Raw genomic sequence first — 5,546 nt, forward strand, 5'->3', positions numbered from 1 at the left:
ATTTAATCTCTCTCTGCCTCACGTCCCTCGCTGTAAAAATGTAGATATCAATATTTGGGGAAGTCACGGTAGCAAAAGTATACCGGCACACGCAAGCTGGGTACCACTCTAATGCCTGGGTTTCACATAATGACCTACTTAGACAGAGAAATGTGTTTTCTGCTCTTGTGCTCAGTAAGTTTGCAGTACAAGCAGCTCCATAGTTGTCAAAGGATGCAAAGAGCGGGACATTGCTTTCAGGACTCAACAAAAGGCCGGCATCTCCAGTGTACCCTACCAGCATGAGGATTCAGTACTGACTCAGAAGAGCCTGACACATTCACTTTCCCCAACCAATACCTATCTGCAGTGCCCAAACCTTCCTTGAAGCATTGCAATGCAGGCCAACCTTGTTTAGCTCCTGTGGTCTAGTGGGTCACATCCCTTGGTTGTAGAGCTACGGTAGAGAAGCACACAAGCACGCTTTCTTCCTGGCACACCCAGTAGCTGCAGAAACACCGTCCCCCCCCCCGCAACTTTGGGTACTTTTGTCAATGGGCAAAGAAATGCCACCTCAACCTGAGCAGGGCTGCAAATCAACTGTGCCTTTTGCAATATATACATATGGAATGAGGTTTATTTATGAGAGGGAGAAAACCTATAAAGAAGAGTTATGATGTCCAAGAGGAGCTGATTTATCGAACAGCAAACTTCAGGCTATAGTTCAGCTGGGGGAATGACAGCCTCTGACAGGTGTCCATGAATAAATCCTAAAGTTTTTTTGCCTCTGCTAGCCAGTGGCCAAATACTTTGGCAGGTTAGAAAAACCTCCACTTGCCATGATCTTTAATAGCTGAGAGAGCGAGCGAGCGAGAGATAAAAATGACTGCAGTAGGAAAAAGAAAAATGCTATTCGCAAGTGAATAGCACCGAGCTTTATTTGCAAGCTCTTGACATATCATGTGTTCCATATGCAGCCACATAGGAGCAACCACAGTTATTTAGGAAATTAGCTGGCCAAAAGAATTGAGGGAAAGGAAGACCCAGATTTTTGTCCACGCTCACACTGGTAACACCAAATCAATCCTGCTGCCAATTTACTTGAAGTGAGAACCCCACCAGCATAAAGCCGCTTGGGCAGGTCCCCCCGCCAGCGTCCCCGATGCTGCCTGACAGCGACTGGCAGCACAAGGTCTTCCCAGGTGAGAGAGCAGACCTTGATGTTGTCAATCCAATGTGCTCTGTATTTTCAGGCTCTTCACTCCTGGTCTTTCCAACAGCAGACCTTCTCTGTATTCAGGCGTGTGGCCATCTCACACTGCCCATCATAAGCTCAACCCTCCGTGCCTGCGATTACACGGAGAAGCGCCATCTCACTTGTTCTAAATGGACTGCTCGCAGTAATGCAGCGAAAACCTTGAATCCCAATGATTAGCAAACTCTCTCTCTCGCATACCACCACTGGTCTCGGAGATAGAGCACAGCCAGAGCAAATATCAACAAACCAAAGTAGTTGCACGATACTTTGCAATTGCCCATTGACACGAGCAAGAAACTTGCAATTGGGTCAATCTCTTCCGGTCTTCGCCGTAGGTCGCTTAAGCCCAGGCTCACTTCTCTCTGGCGCTCGTTCCACGTCAAGTCTACATTTCTGAGCCCACCCTTGGCTCGGATCTGCCAAAAACTATTAACCATCCAGCCTCCTATACTGAGCCTGCTGTTTGTGATCCTTTCTGTGCTGTCCACCTGAATGCCTAACAGTAAGAGACCTCCTCATGAGCTAGGCTAGGGCACTGTATAATACAAGAAGTGAGGCACAAGGCCATTACAAGGCTGCTGCTTCTACCTTTATGCACATTGAGTGCTCCTCGCCCGCAGGAGTAGTCCTGTTGATTTAAACTGTGTTATTTTGGGTATAAAAATCATCGCTTAAACAACTTGCCTAAAGCTGAAGAAGACCTGTGCCAGAGTAAGTGACCCCAGGTCTCCTGAGTACCATTCAGATACCTGAACCACAGGTACTCTCTAAGCAGGGTAAACAGGAGGATGGGTAGAAAGTGTATATTGTACCATTCCTTGAGATTATAAACTTTTCAGAGCAGGCATCAGGGTGAAATCTGGTTTCCATCTGACGTCAACAGCAACACTTTTACCAGCTTCTACATGCCAGGATTTTACTTCATGTGTGTTATTAAATCAAACAGCTCCAAGTATACAACTGCATCATGTTGACTAAAAGCCATTACAGTAATAACCATGGAATATCAGGACTGATGCCAAACCAAAGAGGGGCTACTTACAACCTGGCACAGCCCTGGGAGAAGCAGCGTCCGCCTCCCCGTGGATCACCGTGATTCAGACGCATCAGACTCCTTCATCACCTTCCCATCCATTTAAAGACTGCCGGCCAGATCCGGTTTACACTGCATCAGGGGTGAAAAGCATCCAGGAAGCCAACTTAGTGGGGTACCTGGGATTTCCTGAGCATGGCTTCCACAGTTTTCTGCTACTTCCCTTCCCCTTGGCACGTGGTGTTTGCCAGGCATGTGAGGGTGCAAGTGTAAAGCATGCTGTATACTCAGTCTCCAGCTGCAGAATGAACCAGTGCAACTGAATTGAATTGACAGCAGCTTCCCTTCCCTCTTCAGGCTTCCTTTTCTCAACCGCACGGAGCAGAGCTCCAACCTTGCTGAAGATCTGGGCCCACAAAACTCAACGGTTGCTAGATACTCTGCAGTTTCCAAGATACACAATAAGTTACCATAAATTTGCATTTCATGGGGCTAGGAGATCAGAGGGTTAAGCCACAGGAAACTGTACTGTTAAACTTAATGGAAAGCACATAGTTGTGCTCCGAGTGTTCACATTTCCAATCTTTGCTGCCAACTGAGGAGGAAAACTAAGTCCTATATCTAGTGCCTCCTGTCCTGTCTGTAGCTCCACTGCTGTTCTCCGCTCCATGGCCTCATGCAGAACAAAATATGCATGTAAAACCTGGACGCTGGGAAGCAGAATTACACTATTCCTGCAGTGCGTGTCCTGATGCCACCTTGGCTCACCTGAATCCCTTTACTGGAGCCCTGTTCTCCCTACAAATGTAGCAGCCCTTAGTTTCTTTGAAATCCTGTGTATGTATTTGCATCTATGTGTGTATATATGTGTGTGTGCATGTTAGTTACTGCACAAGCAAGCATTTTCCAACTCCCTACTCAGGTGCGGATGTGCAGGACCCCCTGCTTCTATACTGTAGCTCTGTCCGCATACTTTTCTTTCAATGCACTATATGTCCCTAGCCTGAAGGATACCCCTGTTCTTGCAGACCCTACCACCATCAATTCAGCTCTCCCAGGGTGCCACATTCCCAACCCCAGCAAGCCTTGCTGTTCCACTGCGCACACAGCTCTATGCAGGTGCCCCATCTCTTACTCCTGGCTTATGTCTGGTTTGTTTCTGGCACTTGGCTGCATGTCCCAGGCCTGTGCTTACACTACACTCCCAACCCGGCTCCCGCCCTGCTATTCCAGGCTGCGTTCTACTTTTCACAGCACCGTCTGCACAGTTTGCAAGGCTTTTGTGTATCACTTTATAGGTTTGGGCCCACTAGAGAATCCAGGTATTTCTAGGGTTGGTTCAGATGCTTGTAAAACCCTTTCAGCTATGTGAAATGCCCAGAGGTGCTACCCACTGACCCCAGCATTAGTCCCCCCATTTGAGAAATTCATAGTTCAGACCAACAGGGTTTACTCACATGGGAGTCAAATCAGGGCTAGGCGCAAGTCCCTTCTCCAAGCCAGTACCTCCCACCAGTTCTTGCAGAGAGCAGTGGGCATTTGCTTATACAGCTCCCTAGTGTAGATGATGCTTTTGCACGCACACAGAGAAGAGCTCCCAGGCTGCCCAAGTACCTTGCAGTCCTGGCAGCACTGATCAAATCTTGAAAGCCCCAGGGCCAACTCTGGTCTCTGCCCACATCAGCTCAGTTCAAAACCCTGTCAGTGTGCATGGGGGACCGGCATGTACTGTATCTGCCTGGTCCAGCCGGCCCCTCCGGTGAACCCCTACAGTTCTCCCAACCCAGCCTTGATGCCCATCATGAGTGGCAACACTGAAGTCACAGGGGTGCATTCAGAGCTGATGCAAGTGAGACAAGAGCCATGCAGAGGGGATTCAGTCAGTTTATGCCTACTGGTGGATACTGGCTGCAAATCTCTCAGAAGGTTCCCGCAGGAAACAAATCCGCCAAGTCCCTGACAGATGCAGGTCAGCTGTTGCCAACTCTTCTGCAACAGCTCACAGTGCAGTGAGCACACCATGGTGAGCAGGGTTATGGCTGGCATATTCCTCTGACCTAGCTTGCAGAACAGCCCATAGGGGTCATTGCAGGCAGCAAAATCCAGACGAGGTCCTAAAGCCATGCAAATACCTGCTAAGATCGAATTGTCCCCTGGTAGCCCGGGTGGGGATGGAAAAGGCATATGCTCTCCTGGTTCCTGTAGCAGCCGGAGGACCAGCCGAGGGTTGAATTGCCGCCTCTGGCGCCTTTCAGCCCTGATCTCCAGAGCTAGAGTCCTAGGGTGTTAATCCACCCTGCCAGCAAACCCTTTGCAATGCTCCCTCTACAAGTCTCCCGTGCACCATAGGGGTCTCACCACAGCAAAGCAATTGGCTAATTAACTCCTGTGCATTCCCATAATTGCACAGCTTGCTGGCTTCATTCACCAGATCACTTTGGATGTGATTAATTTTTTTCTTACGGAAGGTGAAGCCACTAACAAAAACCTGTTCACATCGAACACCAGCGCCCGCTGCCCCCACCCCGCACAATCACTCGATGAAGCAGTGGCATGGCAATCTCTCCACTTCACTGACTAGCAGGAACTGCATTCTTTAGAGGTGAAAGTACAGTTTAATTTCTAAAACCACCCAGCCGTGGACCCAGGCTATGAATTAGGCTGATAATGAAATATCCATGCTGCATATTTGATGATGTGGAGTGCTGCCAATCAGCCTGTCTCATTTATAACGCCTGCATGTGGTGTCAGCTTTTGCCTCCATTTGATCTAATTGTTCCTGAACAGCAGAGTGACCATTTTGTAAAGTCTGCAGGGGGAAGATCCTGATTCTCTGCAAACACAGTGCACTTCCGTTCCAATTAACATTAGGATCCCTCCAGCCAAATGAGCCCATTTATTCCTCTGAGTAAGCGAGAGAAGAGAGGAAAAAGCCTGCAAATTTATATTTTTTTTCCTGTTTGCTGGATCTTTCCCGATTACAATGGCATTTAAAAGAAAAAGCGTTTTTCAAAACTTCGTTTCTCAATTTATAGCACGGCATCCAGCCACCAACAGCAACACGAAATAAGTACTTGTTATCTCTACCCCCCAAAAAAGAGACAAGCTGTACAGGAGAAATAGATAATTTCTACCTGTTTTTTTTATATGCTTCATAAAATGCATTGTGCAGGCATGTAAAATATATGTGGCCACGTAAAAATAGGTTTAAAGACATCATTTCAAAAATGGCCTGTTGGTATTTCTTTGAAAATGATGCACAGCACAGGCTTAGCC

This window comes from Gavialis gangeticus, unplaced genomic scaffold, assembly GCF_001723915.1.
Source record: "Gavialis gangeticus isolate Ggan-Ray unplaced genomic scaffold, GavGan_comp1, whole genome shotgun sequence".
NCBI classification, from domain to species: Eukaryota; Metazoa; Chordata; order Crocodylia; family Gavialidae; genus Gavialis; species Gavialis gangeticus.